Below are 16051 nucleotides of genomic sequence, written 5' to 3'. Positions count from 1 at the left end.
TAATCCCCACAACTGTACTTTCTAGGAAATATCTTCATGCAAAAGTTTCATTTATTTAACTTCTGTGAGTATCCGCTGGTTGCCTGGCAACAGTATAGAGCAAAGGAATAAGAACTGCATATTGTCTCAAACGAACGATTGTAACATGTTATTTAGTACACTTTAGAAATGCTGGGACACTCTTTTTTTTAACTTGTCTTTTTTTTATGTCGGCTACAGTGCTCTACTTAATTAATCTTTTGTGCGTCTTATTTTAATATACAAAGATTTTAATCTTCCCTTTGCTCACAAAAACACATTCAAAAACAAGCGAAAAACATAAAATATTTGTTTTCTTATCAATTTATGTCGTAAAATCAAATTTCAAGAAACAGTTCCACTCTTCAATCGCTCAATTTCATATTTCTTTGCTATTATTAAAGAGGAAGAGCATGTCTTGGCCTTGATCCCTGATGGTTGCATGGCTGAAATATGCACACACACACACACACACACACACACACACGCATTTGTGGCTGCCGTGATGCAGAGGCCTCTGAGGTTATACGTTTAGCAGTGATAAAGAAAAGCACTTTGTCTGCAGTGCTACTGCCCACTCACCCACATAATGCTCACAGGCTCGCCCATTTACCTTTTAACGTGACGTCAGTGCGGGCTCCCTTGTCTTGAGCACACTAACAGGCACATATTGAATGTAAGAGGAGGAGGATGCTGCTGCTGCTGACCACGAATGGTGCTTATAGATATTTAATGTCATATGGGACATGTAAAGTTAGAAAATAGAACGAGATGCAAAAACCAGAAACGACACAAAATGCAGCCTCAGCTCAAACATCTACACAGAGACACGATTACACAAATACAAAACAAACTAAATTCATTAATAAAAATCAACCGAGAAACATCATTCAGGGGTTTTATATTGTAGCTTCAAAGCACTGAAATCCATTTAAAATGATACTTGAATCACATAAAAGCTTCAGTGTCATAGATGAAATCATGTCTTAAATACGGAAACATATTTAATCGATTGTATGATCATGAAAATAAAGCATTTAAGGTTCTTTTGTCCAGAGGAGATCCTGTGTAGTCCAGTCCAAAACTCTCTGGCACATCAGAAATAAGTGATTAGGTCACACCAGTCTCAAGTTTAACTCAAAGTTTAAAGAAACTTCTTCAGCCTCAGTGATTTCTTTAGAGCTGAATCAACATCTTTCTGAAATTGAAAGGGTTATTGGACAAAAACCCACAGTCTCTCAAAGTAATATGAGGCTTCAGCAGCCTGACTTAGTCAATCAACAGTGTATGTTTCACATTCAGTCTTTTTTAACACAAAGTTTCCCAAAAACAGTGTTTCCCTGCTGAGCAGCGGCGGAGGGACGGCAACAAGAAGAGGGAATTCTGTGCTTGAAAGACGATAACTCACACTAGCTCACTTTACGCCTGTTTGGAGAGGAGGAAAGATTACAGCCAGCATTAACTTTATCAACGTTTATATGTGCTTTAGTTCTGTATTTCAATCTGAAACTATCCTTTAAAGCAGGGGTCTTCAACGTTTTTTAGGTCAAGGACCCCTTCGCTGAAAGAGAGACAGAGGGGGGACCCCCTGCTGCATACTGTAGCCATACACATACCTATGTACGATGCATACAATCCTGAGCTGTTAAAATAATAATTAATAACATATTCATATGTTTAAACATCATGTTTTGATGTTACACATGTGGAAAGCACAGTGAATACTTACCGTGCCTTAAGGCCTGTAAACCTTTCATCAGTGATGTGTAAATTCAATAAAATGTTTCTTAATTTCACGAATAGGCCGATTTATCTTTGATGATAATATGTTGGTTATGTTGGATGTTAATGCATATTTTCATGTTTGTAAAAAAAAAAACTTTCAAAAAGTAACCAACCAATATTCTGGCGGACCCCTTAGAGCAACTCTGAGGACCCCCCTGAATATGTCTGCTTTAAAGCGATGTTTGCCAAACTGGGTGTCTGGACCCCCAAGGGTGTCATATGACGGGTCAAAGGGTCACGAGATGATTGATAGGACAGAAAAGAAGAAAAATATTGTTCTGCTGCTACACAAGTTTATATTATTTACGACTTATCTGTGATCTGTGTTTATTCTCTGTGAAACATTGTTTAGTTTGAGCTCTTCGGGGCCTCTGACTGTCATTCATGTGAAACCAGATGATGGTTTAGAGGAGAAAATACCTCTGAAGTTCAACTTCTCACAAGTCACGGACATATTCCACCTTCAAGTAAGACTCACGGGCGGACTCCTCTTCATTTTAAGGGGTCACCAGTGAAAAATTGAGAACCAATGACTTAAAGGGTTCACTGACACAGAAGCTTCTGTGCTCCCGATATGTCAGCGTGTGACGTATGACTCACATAACCTGATTTTACCTTCTTTGACCTTGGTGAGGGTCACTGTATGTGTGTGTGTGTGTGTGTAGATTCCTGGCCCCCAGCTGTTGACACACTAGTCACCCAGGTGCTCCATTCACAGCAGAGTAGAGAGAGAGAGAGAGAGAGAGAGAGAGAGACCACAGGAACCACTGTGCTCTCTCACCTGGGCCACATCCCTCTCCCCTCACTTCCTCTGAGCGCCTGCTTTCGCAGAAACCTGCGCAGTCGGCTCTGTGCTCCACATACAACCACAACCTATGCATTATGCACCCGCTGCACAGCAATATGTCTTTGTGAATGCACACACACATTCACACTCGACTGTTGCATCCTCCTGTGAGAGTTACGGTACAGTGACATACAGAGGCATGCTAGTAAGTCACCACATCCTCCACCATACAGAGAAAAGCTGCACCGCACAGGAGTGAGGCACTTTTACAGCGACGGCACTTTGTCACACGGAGCAGACGAGTGTGTGCACACATTGATGTGGTTTGTTTGAAACTCTTGTTCTTGTATTTCCTTTGTCTCTTTCCTTCCCGCCAATCTTTCCTTCTACTTATTTGACCCTAAAAGACAATATCATGTTGTTTTTTCTCTCACTTGGGACACTGAGATGTCAGTAACTGACCTGATGTGTGGAGGGTTAATATAAGTTGATGAAAATAGGCTCAGTGTGGCACTTTTATACACCATCAAAACAAAACTGGTTTACTTTGCTCCATCTGCTCAGTCATTTCACATTGAATGTCTCCCCCTGTTGTTGAGATACTGCACTGCATTTTACCAGTGACCAGTGGTTTTCTTTTACTCTGCTGCCAATGAGATGATTCAGGAATTAAAATTAAAAGCTTCTGCTGCTTGAAGAACATTAACTCAGTGAGTAATAACTCACCAACTCGCTTTTGCTTCATCAAACTAAAACATAATCAGGCTGTAGACAAACCACCTAATCTAAAACACTGAGGTTATTCTTTCTATTCACTAAATTAGTGGTTCCCAAAGTGGGTTGGGGGACCTACATTTGGGCTAAGGGGACCGCAAGATTTGCTCATTTTCATGTTTTACTGCACATTTTTACTAAAGTTTCATTCATTCATTTTAAAACAAATGAAAACCAAAGAAATAATCTAAACTGTGCAGTCGTAAAACGCCAACTTGGTAGATTTGTGGGTGAGAGCATACATTTTGGTTTTGATCCAATACAAAGTAATACCAGGGGTGTGTACCGTCAATGCGGATCATGTTCATTAGAAAGAGAAAACTTCATATAATTTGGAGTAGTAGTGCATAACAGGATACTTATGTACTGCTCATTTGCGGTTATGAATCATTATACACATGGAGTTCAAGTGTTAAAATTGAACGTAAGAGTTAAAGAAAAAGCGTTAAAGCGATGGAGGAGGTGAAGAGGTGCCTCGGTTCGGAAAAGCTTGGTAACCGCTCATTCTTCATCTTGTCTCTAATACATGCAGGAATCTGTGTGTCCAAGGACGCCTGTCCATGAGAGGCCTGTCTTCAGCTCCGGGACATGATGTGGACCCTGAGGAACAGCTGAGTGGTGTAAAGTTACTGTGAACAAGAATGCAGTGAGCACAAGGGCCTACTGTTCTCCACACTGCAGCTTGCGTGGTTGCCCCCCTCTTTAATGATCTCTCTCTCTTTGCTTTTTATCACCATTTAGCATTGACATGGAGCCAATCACATCAATATACAGTAGCTGTTCACACTTCAGCATATAATAGAGACTTTTTAGTACATTTCTGTCTACATGCCTTTTGTGGTTGCGTCATTTCACTCTCACCCTTGGAGGTTTTATCTCCAGGTTTAATTCCAGTGTGCGCTGGCACCCTAAATCCTTAACCTTGCACGGCCTGTGTGCAGCATTTATCAGACATTATTAGACATCATGACTCCTCACTGCCTCCTCTTGTAAGCTACAGGAGCAGACTTGTCCTCCGCTGACATGTGATACACAAAGAGCTTCATCCTTCAATAACACACTCAGTAACTAAAAGCCTAAGATAAAGAGTGCACAAGCTCAGTGGAAGAAAAAAAAATCTATCTATTCAAAGACTCTTGGCCGCTTATGTAAAATGCTTTTGTAGAATCAGCCTCAGCCCGAGGTAGATGAACTGAACCTTAAGCAGAATCAGACACCATCATTCATAGAAGTGTGCAAATCCGATGATAATATCAGGAAAATTAAGGATATTACATATTAAAATGTTGTGTAATTAATAATGTTTGCGTGCGAACATGCACAGGGACAATGTGAACATGATGTGACGCTGGTTTTATAGTCCCCATGTCTGGTTTACATATTAGCATGCTCATGTGCTCATTTGCTCTAAACACAAAGTACAGATGAGATCGATTTCTTCAGGTATTTGGTCAAAAAACAAAGTATTGGACAAATTAAATTGTGACCTGATGATGGAGCTGGATGAAATGTTAGTGGATCACTAAAGTTATTACAATTCCTCCCGAAGAGGACACGAATGTGCACAAAGATCACTAAAAACCCCAAACTCAACCTCATGTTGGCACTGGAGGAAAAGTCGGGAGATCACCAAAAGTCCAAAAAAGGATGTGACCCACATTGCCATCCATCAGTAAAGCAGTAATACCACACTGTAGAAATACTCTGTAACAAGTAAAAGTACTGCATTCAAAATGTTACTTAAGTAAAAGTACAAACATATTAGCATCAAAATGTACTTTAAGTTCAGAAAATAAAAGTACTCATTATGCAGAATGGCCCATTTCAGATTATTAGATCATAATTATTCACAGATTAAAGTAAATATCACTTTAATGTTGCATCTGATAAAGGTAGGGCTGACTTTATTTACTTTATATCCTGCTGTGTAGCTTCATCTATAACAATATATGTTAATTCATTTGTATTGAGAATCTGAATCTGTAAAGTAACTAGTAACTAAAGTAACCAAATAAATGCTGTGGAGTAAAAAGTACAATAGTTCCTCTGAAATGTAGTGAAATAGACTCAAATTCACAATACACAGAATTCATACAAACTCAAGTAAAGTACCTCAAAGTTGTACTTAAGTACGTTACTTGAGTAAATGTAGTTACTCCATTGCTGAATAAAAATGACTAAACGTTACAGAATATATTAAATTCAGTGAGTCCAGAAGAATCCACAGCTGCAGGCACCGCCACAGAGCGGCTCACAGATGCAACTGTGCGGATAACTTCATGAAATATACTCTGAACCCTCAGAATCTGAGTTTTAATGTTGTTTTTTTATGGTTTTACTGGCGTACATCTTCTCCATGACCGCAAAGCTGTTGTTTTGAGAACCTTTTCGATCTTCCAATTTTCTATTTTCATCACTTGTCCAGGGTCTTGATGGGGGCATGCACGGCCCGACTGGGCCGGGTGAGAGGTCAAGGTGAGGGTCGCAGGTCAGAGGTTACGCTACTGTGAGTGTCTGCTTTAAGAGACCCTGAGGTGAGAGACATTCCTGATGTGGGTCTGGCTCTGTGTGGAGTTAGGGTTATTTTATGTTTGGTTTACAGAATGTGGACAGTGGGAAGCAAAAGATAAGACTGCTGCTGCGCTTTAGACTGGTTCATACACTGTTTTGGGGGAAAGTACAAGTTTATTTTATGTCAAATTATCACTCTTTCCACTCTGTCAAGCTCCGGTTTTATCACACTCGTCCTTTCTCTTTTCATCCAGACTCTCAGTTTCTCCTCTCTCTCTGTTTCCCTCTGTACCTGAGGCCGGTCTGACAGCAGAGCCCAGCAGGAGGGCGGGGTCTCGGGTGTTTGACTGACAGGCCAGTGATGAGCGCACAGAGAGAGGGTGAAGGGTGAAAGTCAGAGGTCAGGCTCCCATGGAGAGGGGGGAGAGCAGAGCAGGGGAGGAACAGAGAGGGGGGGGGGGGTTACTAACGAGGCGGGGTGGTCGTTGGGTTTGCATGCGAGGAAAAGAGATGAGCCACTGTAACAGCAAATAGTATAGAGACAGGAAATAAGAATATATGTATATAATATAGCCATAGAAGCTTATATAAACATAAGCAGCCATTTTAACACTTATGTACAAGTCTTACGCATGAGACAACTGACAAAAATAAATAAATACATTATATTAATTGTTGGGAAATGACCCAAAACAGACAGGGAGTGTTCCTATTCACAATATCACATCTACACAGCAATCTGAGACAAACAGTACACAAAGATACAGGTGTGTGGATGCCTGCAGTGGTACGTGCAGGCGCCCCAGATACAGATGTTAAAAGTCCTCGCCGGATTCAATTCTGACCTGTGGCGCTTTGCTGCAATGTCGCCTCTCTCTCTCTCTGTCACAACTTCAGCCAGGCTTTAGTCTTTTATCCATCTGTTTCCTGTTTTACCTCTGATGTCATTTCAGACTCTGTCTCCCCTCCTGCTCAGCACTACCTGTGGATTACGTTCACCTGGCCTGTGCCACCCCCACGCTCACCGGCTCCTCATCAGCTAATCAGCCCCTCTGTGGATATACACCGGCCCATTTCCCTCAGTTCTTTGCTGATTGTCTAGTAGCTCTCATAGAGCTCCAGCGTACCCTGATCCCGTGCTTCGACCTCTTGCTCCTCTCAGATTTGTTTTCCTGCTTTCTATTAAACTCTGTTTCTGCACATGAAATGCTTTCCGTGTCGTGCTATTGGGTTTTTGCCTGCCATTTTGTGAAACCTAACACTCTCCCTCATCTCCTAACAAACCTCCAGTTGTACTGTGCAAATAAAGGCACAAAAGGCCCCAAAAATACCTTAAAAGCTATACACTTCATCACTTGTCAAATAAAATGTCTGATGGTATTTTTAATCCATCCTGAGAGGGACATGAATGTCAGCACCAAACTTTATTGCAATCCATCCAATAGTTGTTGAGATATTTGGACATTACATGGTGCCCACTAGGCGGCACTGTTGCGTCACAGCAAGAGGGTTCTTGGTTTGAATCCCTGCTGGGGCCCTTCTGTGTTTGCATGTTCTCCCCATGTCTGCGTGGGTGTTCTCCGGTTTCCTCCCACAGTCCAAAGACGTGCACGTGTTAGGTTAATGGACTCTAAATTGCCCGTAGGTGTGAATGGTTGTCTGTCTCTGTTTGTTTCCATGTGCCCTGTGATAGACTAATGGTTGAAGATGATGGATGATGTGGGCAGTGGTGGTGTGCCATGCTGTGTATTGAACGTCACTTTTATATTTTACAGTGCAGAGCAACAGTCCAGCACTGTCCACGTCAGAATCGTCTAAATATGCTGTTTGGACAGTGCAGCCAGTTTAAAAATGTTCATGTGTTTTCATTTACATAAAAACAATCATAGTCCTGTTGTTGTGCACCTTCATTCTGATGTTGTGAAACTGCACCTACAGCCTGTAGGACTGCATCCTGGACCCAGATTAATCACGTGGCCCGGCCCGATATTCTGGCTGACACTAGTGTATCATGGATGGACTGGTGCAGGAGACTTGTGTGAGGCATTTGTCAGAAACAAGGTCTCTGTTACGTAGTTTGTCCACCAGAGAGCACTGACTCATCTTAAACTGTGCTCAGTACATTTTCCTGGTCACGATTATTTAACCCATTTGTGCCCGCAACGAAAATATTTGAGGACATTTTCAAAATCACATGAAGTGTTTGGCTGAAAAGTGAGTTTCCCCCATATATCGTGCTATGTTGAGTCTTTGGGCTCATGATGGGATGACTGTTTTTTATTTCTATGTATATTTTAGGAAAAACAGTGGTCCCATCATGCCCCAGAGCACTAAATGTAGTATGATGAGAAAATGGCTGAATCTCTCAACTACAAGGAGCACAATCAATCATTTGGTAAATGAACTCTGTAAGTTAAAATGTCCACATGTAAGGCATTTAGTACATTTTTCGAAAATCCTGACTTTGACTACTGGTAAAAGTGTGATTTTTCATGTTGTCAAAGTTGTACTTTTAGATACTAGGCCACAGTAAATCTGTGCCAGATTTCAAGACTTTAGACCAATCACACCAACTGTTGTGGAATTTATTCTTCTCATATACGGTCTTTGGGCACAAGGGAAGGTTCCTTTCAAAGTAAAAATAGTCGATACTGGATATTTGAGGTTGACATAGATGCTGATATTTGAGTATTTGAGCATTTTAACAGTTTAAAATCGATCCTAAAAATTCAGCATCATCTGTTTTATGTGAGAGAAGCAAAAGTGATTCAGTTAACTGTTAAGTGTGAATGGTTTATTGCCTGAAGAGGAAAAATGATCTAGTATTTCACAATAAAAGGCAACAAAGATTTTAAGAAAAGTTAAAAATATAACTTCCACTCTTATTTCCTAGTTACCCCTTCGTGAGATCCCAGTTTGTAAATTCATGTTTCAAGAACCTCTGATTGTTCGCTATTAGTATAAAAACTAATAATGGATGTAAAAGGAAATTAACACAAAGATGCACAATTAGTAAACCTGCTTTATAATTTTCTGGAGTAATCTGTGTTTTGATATAGAATGAGGAAAAACAAGGTTATTACACAGGAAGTTGTTTTTATTTATCTCAAATTAGGCGCGAGATTGCACAGATTTTATCCTGTTAATTCTGTTTTTGTGGGATTTATGTTAAATATTGATCCTCTCTGCTGCTTTTGTCATATCACAGATTAACGCAACATCTTTTTAGGGAATGCTCTTTTAGTCAAACACTGTGGCGGGAGATTACCCGCTTTTTAAACAGAAAGTTAGGTAAACAACTCAAACTCAGAATTTATTTTATTTTTTTGTGTGTTTCTGAAAATATATCTACTGTCAAAAAGTTTTATGTTAGTAATATTTTCTTATTAGAAGCTAAATTCTATGTAAACACCAGCAAATTTGCAAACCAGAAACCTAATTTTATTGTTTTTATGTATTTATTGCAACTGCAAAGCTGTGAAAACCAAAGTAATAATAATGAATTTGATCTGTAATGTAATGAAGTACTTCAATGTTTTGTGTTATTTATGATATGTGCACTACCTCTAAGGATTTTGTTATTGTTACTATTGTTATATTGTTTTATATTATAACTGTTGTAGTTCTATTTGTGTAAATACAGTTAAAAAAAAGATTGTTTGCTATTGAACCGTGTAAGTTGCAGTGCTGAACAATTACAACTAGATGTCACTCTACATCAACATTTAATAAACAGCAACACTTTCCATCTTCCGACACACACACACACACACACACACACACACACACACACACACACACACACACACACACACACACACACACACACACACACACACACACACACACACACACACACACACACACACACACACACACACACACACACACACACACAGAGGTCCTTCTAGCCAATCCGAACTTGAACCTGAACTCGTTTTTCTTTACATCTCTTCTTCATCATTGAGCGTGAGTGAGGGATCAGCATGCATGCATGCACGAGATCACACCGACAGGGGGCGCTGCTCTCGTGAGATCCCGCGTGGCTGTCTGTCTCAGCATGAGTCTGGTTTTCTACTACACACATTATGTAATGTTTACTATTATGGCGGTATATATTTTAGCAGCTTTATTTTCCTCTATGCTAAAGTTAAAGGTTGCTGTGCAGAAAGAAGGGCATATATTAAAGTTATCACGCGTGCAGGATGCGCGTGCCATCGTCTCACAGGTGCAACACCTTGATTTTACCGGAGTCGGTTCTCTCCGCACACCGGCTCCGTCTCCAGCACCTCTGCCTGCCTGCCTGCAACTTACAAACACGGGGTGAGCCGAGTTTACGCCAGACCACGCCCTCTCGGTCCAGCTGGTGGCAACACTCGTGATGACATCATCGCCGCGCGCGCCCATTGGCCCCCGAGACGTCGCACACCTGCCCAATCGCCTGCCGGTGAAGTGACGTCAGCCGAGCCCGGTCCCCGTTCACTTTCAGTGGAGTTTCAGCGGGAGTGGGCGGGGCGGAGAGCTCACCGACGTCACAGCCGAGCGGGATGCTGCGCCGTGATTGGTCGAGCGCGGTGAAAGTCAGCGTCTGTTGCTGAGAGAAAAGGGAGAGAGAGAGAGAGAGAGAGAGAGAGAGAGAGGGAGAGAAAGAGAGGGGGGAAGCGATGCGTCGGGAAGCGATGCGTCGGGGTCGGGCGGGTTGCACCACAGATGAGTTATCCAGCTCCCTGAACAAACTTTTAAAAAATCCCCTCATGCTCATGTTTTCACCTCTTGTCACTGCTCTCAAACAACAACAACAACACACAATAACTGTTGAAAAAATGCACTTTAATGGTTTTGGTCGATGTGTCACAAAAGTGCAAAACAACCGCATTGTGGTGCTTTGTGACCCCGCTGCTGCTGCTGCTGCTGCTGCTGCACCACCTTCTGTGTGGAGAAGCGGGAGGTGTCGATGCATTATCACCGTCTGCACTTGTGCTGTCAATTATGGTAAACATACTCCTCTTCCGGAGGGGAGGGGGCGATTGTGCCTTTCTATTGGCTCCCTGTGATTAGGTCCCGCCCCTCGGCCCTCCCTCGTGCTGTTCCTATGGTTCCCAGAGCTCCTATTGGATACTGTAAAGTTTGGGACAGGACACCGGGTCTGGCTCCGCATCCTCGCCGCCATTCGCTGGATCTCCCCGTCCGTCAACCGCACTTTGACAGCCCGCCGCGCCCCCTGGTCCCCGGCGCCGGCGCTGATTAGCTACTGTATCCGTCAGCCACCTCCGATTGGTCGTCTCGCCCCAGCTGTTAGTGGTTCATTCACCATTTTGTGACTGTAGTGGAAAAGAAGGACCGATAGTTTTTTTTTATAGGCTTGTTTGAGTTTCTGTGGGGGAAAGACATGTTTTTGTCTGCGGAGGAAAAAGTAAAGTGTGAGTCCGGGACCACGCAGACCGTGAAAGCCGACAGCCAAAGGGATGTTACCGGGAGTTTGTGCCAGCCTCCTCCTCAGCGAAAATAAAACCATAAATCTTTCTGTGGCGAGGGGAGAAGCTCTGTTTGGGTGAGTTGAAACTTAAGTTAGCAAATTTCCGATTTTACATTTTCAGGAGAAGCGAGTTTAACCGGCGACGAGCACCAACTGACAAAAACGGTCGCTCGGTTGCTGTGATACCGTCCGAACAGAACGGACTGACACCGCTCTCGAGCCGAGGAACAGCCGAGATCAGGGGGAGGGAGGGTGGCAGGGGTGTAACAGCCTAAAAACTTTCTCAAATGTTTTTACCGCAGTCCCGGGAAACACGCGAGCCCCCCTCGGGGTGACATTTACAATCTTGTGGTTAATGTTGAGCACTTTTTCCCTTGACATTAGCGGCAGTTTTGCGTTGCGTAGTAAAAAAAAAACAAAAAAAAACACTCGACCTATTTGCAGCATTGCAGCCCAAATGTTTACTAATAGCAACGCAAGATGAATTCGGTGTTTATGAAATGGACCTGAGGGAAAGTGGAAAACAACAACAACACAATGACGGTGTCATTATGTGGTGTACTAGTATAGTCTGCAGCCGTTGCGTACTACGACTACTACAAACCACCACCACTACTATAACGTTTCTGAGCTGCTTACTAGAGCGAAACACTAAACATGTAAAGAGTTTAAAAAAGCATAAAGACAAGAGGGCTCCCTTAAGTGGCTGCGTGCATACACTAGGCGTTGTTGTAGTGGATATTTGCATGCCAAATACGTGACATGAGGAAGAATATAGGCCCGTCTAGTTGTGCTAATAACACACACACAAAAAGAAACATCACTTGAAACCGGTTGTTTGTGCTTGTTACCGAGCACCGTACACAGCAGAGCAGACCGGCTTGACTGCCCGGAGTCATAATACTCCTTTGACATTGTGCAGCGCCGCTCGTAGTACTCGCAGAGATCGGCGCAGAGAAGGATGCATTTTCTCATGCTTTCCCCACCTCGCAGACACTTACTGCACTGCTATCAGTGTCGATGCACCCTTGACATCTCTGACTGGGCAGTTTTTTTTTTTAACAGTTTTGTCATCTCTCTTATTTTTAGTCAGAGGAACTGAAAGCTTGTTTTTCTACACTCATCTGTCCTGCAGATTTACACTGTTATGCATCCTTTATATCATCATTATTGCACTTGTTTTAGGCAGGAGACACATCTCTCCTGGTGTAGGCGTCTTTGCTTATCGTAGAGCAGTTGGTCATTGATGTGGCATTGGCAGTTCTGCCATTTGGTCCCCAAACAGGAGCAGTCACCTCTGATCTATGCTGCATTCACCTGATCAATATGGGCCTCGATTGCACACATCCCAAGCATCAATGTTCCTCTTTTATTGATAAAATATCTACAGTCAAATATGCAACCCACTAAACAGCTGCCAGTTTTCATAATACGTCACAGTGGATGTTCTCAATAACAAGCGCAGTCACACACTTGCATGCTCACACACTTCACAGCTCAGCCGCTTGCTATGCCTAAAATACCTTAACGAAATATTTTCTTGTGCTCACCTCATGATGCACATATGACCAGATCCCACTCACTCATGAGTGCATAAACCTGTATGTGTGTAACAGAGAGCATGTTCTTTTTTGCTGTTTCATGTGTGAGTGTGTTCCCCCGTGACCCAGTTAAGGGCAAAGCCGCCCTGCCATGCTGAAGTGTACGAGGGCCATAGGCTTCCCTATCACATACTGTCTTCCTCTGTTGTACCATCGCACGTTCTTCCCTCTCCATCCCTGTCCCCGTCACTGCAGCCCTGCGCCCATACAGACACCCATAAAATGCTTTTAGGAGAGGGATGAGCTGCAGTGTGCCTGGTACGTACATTCTCACACTGGCATGTAGTGCAAATGCCTCGTTGAACAATGTAGACACAACCTGAAGATAGTCGCACACAGTCATATTGTGTACTTCAGGCAGCTCAAATGCCCCCATGTCTCTCTCAAACACACACACATCCTGTGCCATGTTGCGGTGAGGTATAGGCCAAATTCTTTACAAACGACCGGATAAACTGGCATCAAGGTGGAGGTTCATTAAGCTTGTATTGTCCAGTAATAACTTTGTAATATTTCTTCTTGTAGTGTTGACATTGATATAAGATTTCCATATGGTGTGTGTGTGTGTGTGAGTGTGTGAGTGTGTGAGTGTGTGAGTGTGTGTGTGTGTGTGCCTTTGGCGCATACATGCTCCCTTGCCCAACCAGCAAGGTGCTCTTTGCATGAAAAATAATATTCTTAATCTCAAAATATTATAATCTATTTTCATGTTTCTTTTTACAGAAAAAGTGTGTGTGTGTGTGTGTGTGTGTGTGTGTGTGTGTGTGTGTGTGTGTGTGTGTGTGTGTGTGTGTGTGTGTGTGTGTGTGTGTGTGTGTGTGTGTGTGTGTGTGTGTGTGTGTGTGTGTGTGTGTGTGTGTGTGTGTGTGTGTGTGTGGATGTTTATACGGCACAGTGGCTGTGTGATACGATATATAGGTCCAAGGGAGATTTTAACAGTAAATTGCAGGGAGAGCTTTTAGTGTTTGTAAAGTTTGGTGTTGCTATGCTGTGGAGGGGGGTTGCATTGTGTGCTCCTGTGTGTACGTGGTGAAACAGCATCTTTTTACTGTTTAAGGAGGAGTCCAGTCCAACGCCATGGCAACGATAGCCGTCGATTATCCGTCTATTCAGGATTTACAGTAGCTTTAGACCAGAGCAGCAAATATCTCACTCTTAACCTGCTCTAATGCTGGAAGAGCAGACGTCTTGATTCACCTAAATTATGACTGAGTTCCTTTCTGCGTCTCGATTCAGCTCAGAGGACAATCAGGATTCTCCACAATTTCCTTTATATTTTTTTTCCTAATAACGTTTGCACTAAAACCCAAGATACGAGATTTAGATTTTGACATGCCTTCTGTGACATCTTGGACTGTAGCTAACAAACATTAAGAGTTAAAGGTGCAGTTATTTTCAATTTATGACACATTTGTGGAGCACACACGGTTGTTAATGCTTTTGATCTCAAGAGGGAAGAATTAGGATTGAAATGTGAATACCATTTATTATGTGGCAGCGCTGAAATTATAGATGCCTCCTGCATGAATTCATATACATTCCTCTGTAATTTAGCATGAACTAGTTCATGTATTTGACAACACTGATATTTTTTCAAATATACAAATAACAATAGATTGTTTGCCCGCACGTGTTATTTTAAAGATGGATTCACAAATGGATGCACATGAGTTGAGGAGTTTATATATTTTTCTCAGTTTCAATGTGAGTAACAAAACGTTATGAGGCTTTCTATGATACATAAATTGTTTCAGACTGGTTACAAACGTGCACCAAGTGCTCAGTAATGAAAAGAAAGAAAGCTCAGTGCCTATTTCTGAAACCCCTCTGATATCTACATGTTGTGCATATACTCTTGTTGTATCTTCAAAGTTAAATCCAAAGCCTAGATCATTTTGAAAAGCAGTGAGCATGACCAAACACATTTTTCTCGGCTAAGATCAGATCCTCCCGAGTCATTCAGTCAACCAAACACATAGTCAAGTGGCCCTGACTCCTTCCTGTATTTTCCAGTGTTGTTCAGAACTACAGGACCAACATTCCCAGTGCAGGCCTCAGCGTCGACTCTAATAAAGGAGCTCTTGGCCTGGTGCTGGTAGGAGGTACATTCCTACGGTCTGAATTTTCTTTCTTCCTTCCCTTACTTTGTGTGAGATGGAAGCTTTATACAAGTAATTAACAAAAAAGTACTATAAACAGAAAGGGAGTAAAGCAGTGTGCGTGGATTTTCACTTCATGTTCTCTTTATTTTATATTTGTGTATATACAGCATGGTCAGCTAATTGCAACTGCGGAATATTTGTTTAAATATACATTTTATTATCAGCACTAATATCAAAAGTGTGGTCGATATTTTGAATTGATAAGATGTATTCATTATGTGAGTCATTGCACCGGGGAGCTTTCAAAGATAAAAATGAGTTGTACGTATCTGATTCATTTTCTTTCATACATTAGGACGAAGTAAATGGTTCTCATCTTCCTCAGTTGACTTTTAGAAACTGTTTTGTAAACACGGATATAATCACAACAATATTTTTTCACATGGATGCGTGTGCAGGAAGCATCACAGTTACAGAGCGCTAGGTAAACTCCAGATGTGACACACACGGTGCTATTGCTTTGAAATATGAAGCAGTATCACTTTTAATATAATTGGTATCTGCAGAATTTCCCATTGTAATGATAGTTGTGTGTGTATTTCAGTAACAAAAATAATAAAATAATGAAAAGAAGGACTGATCAATCCTAAGTTAAATGAAAGCACTTTGCCTGTTTATACAGTAAATACCGTGTGTGAGGGCAGAGGTCAAAATAACGAGTGTGTGAATGAATCGGGTTGTTTGTTAGTCATTCAGGATCAGGAAGAGATGCTTTTCTGTACTGCAGGAAGTGGGTGGTGTTACTGGTTTATGTTGTGTATTGTTGGTTACAGCGAACAAACAGTTAACAACAAGGTCACCTTAGGCGTGTGTGTGTGACAAACTTCTCCAATGTCTCGGACAGGAACTGAGACTGTGTGTACCGTATGATTTTTTTTTGTTGTCTATGTGCTATTATCGGTATTTGTAGGAATGCGGGCATTTGCGCATGTTGGTG

At 42.0% G+C, this 16051-nt stretch overlaps 1 protein-coding gene across 1 annotated transcript in view; it reads left to right on the top strand.

Annotated features, from left to right (window-relative positions):
• The first annotated feature begins 11282 nt into the window (after window positions 1–11282).
• cicb (capicua transcriptional repressor b) overlaps window positions 11283–16051 on the top strand; it is a 33929-nt gene continuing 29160 nt past the window's right edge. The window contains exon 1 of the mRNA XM_083917797.1: window positions 11283–11426. The gene's annotated coding sequence lies outside the window, so the exon portion shown is untranslated. The remainder of the gene's footprint in view (window positions 11427–16051) is intronic.

This window comes from Echiichthys vipera (assembly GCF_963691815.1).
Source record: "Echiichthys vipera genome assembly, chromosome: 8".
In the NCBI taxonomy this organism is placed as follows: domain Eukaryota; kingdom Metazoa; phylum Chordata; class Actinopteri; order Perciformes; family Trachinidae; genus Echiichthys; species Echiichthys vipera.
The sequence above is the reverse complement of the archived record's forward strand: the minus strand, read 5'-3'. Positions and strand labels throughout refer to the sequence as shown.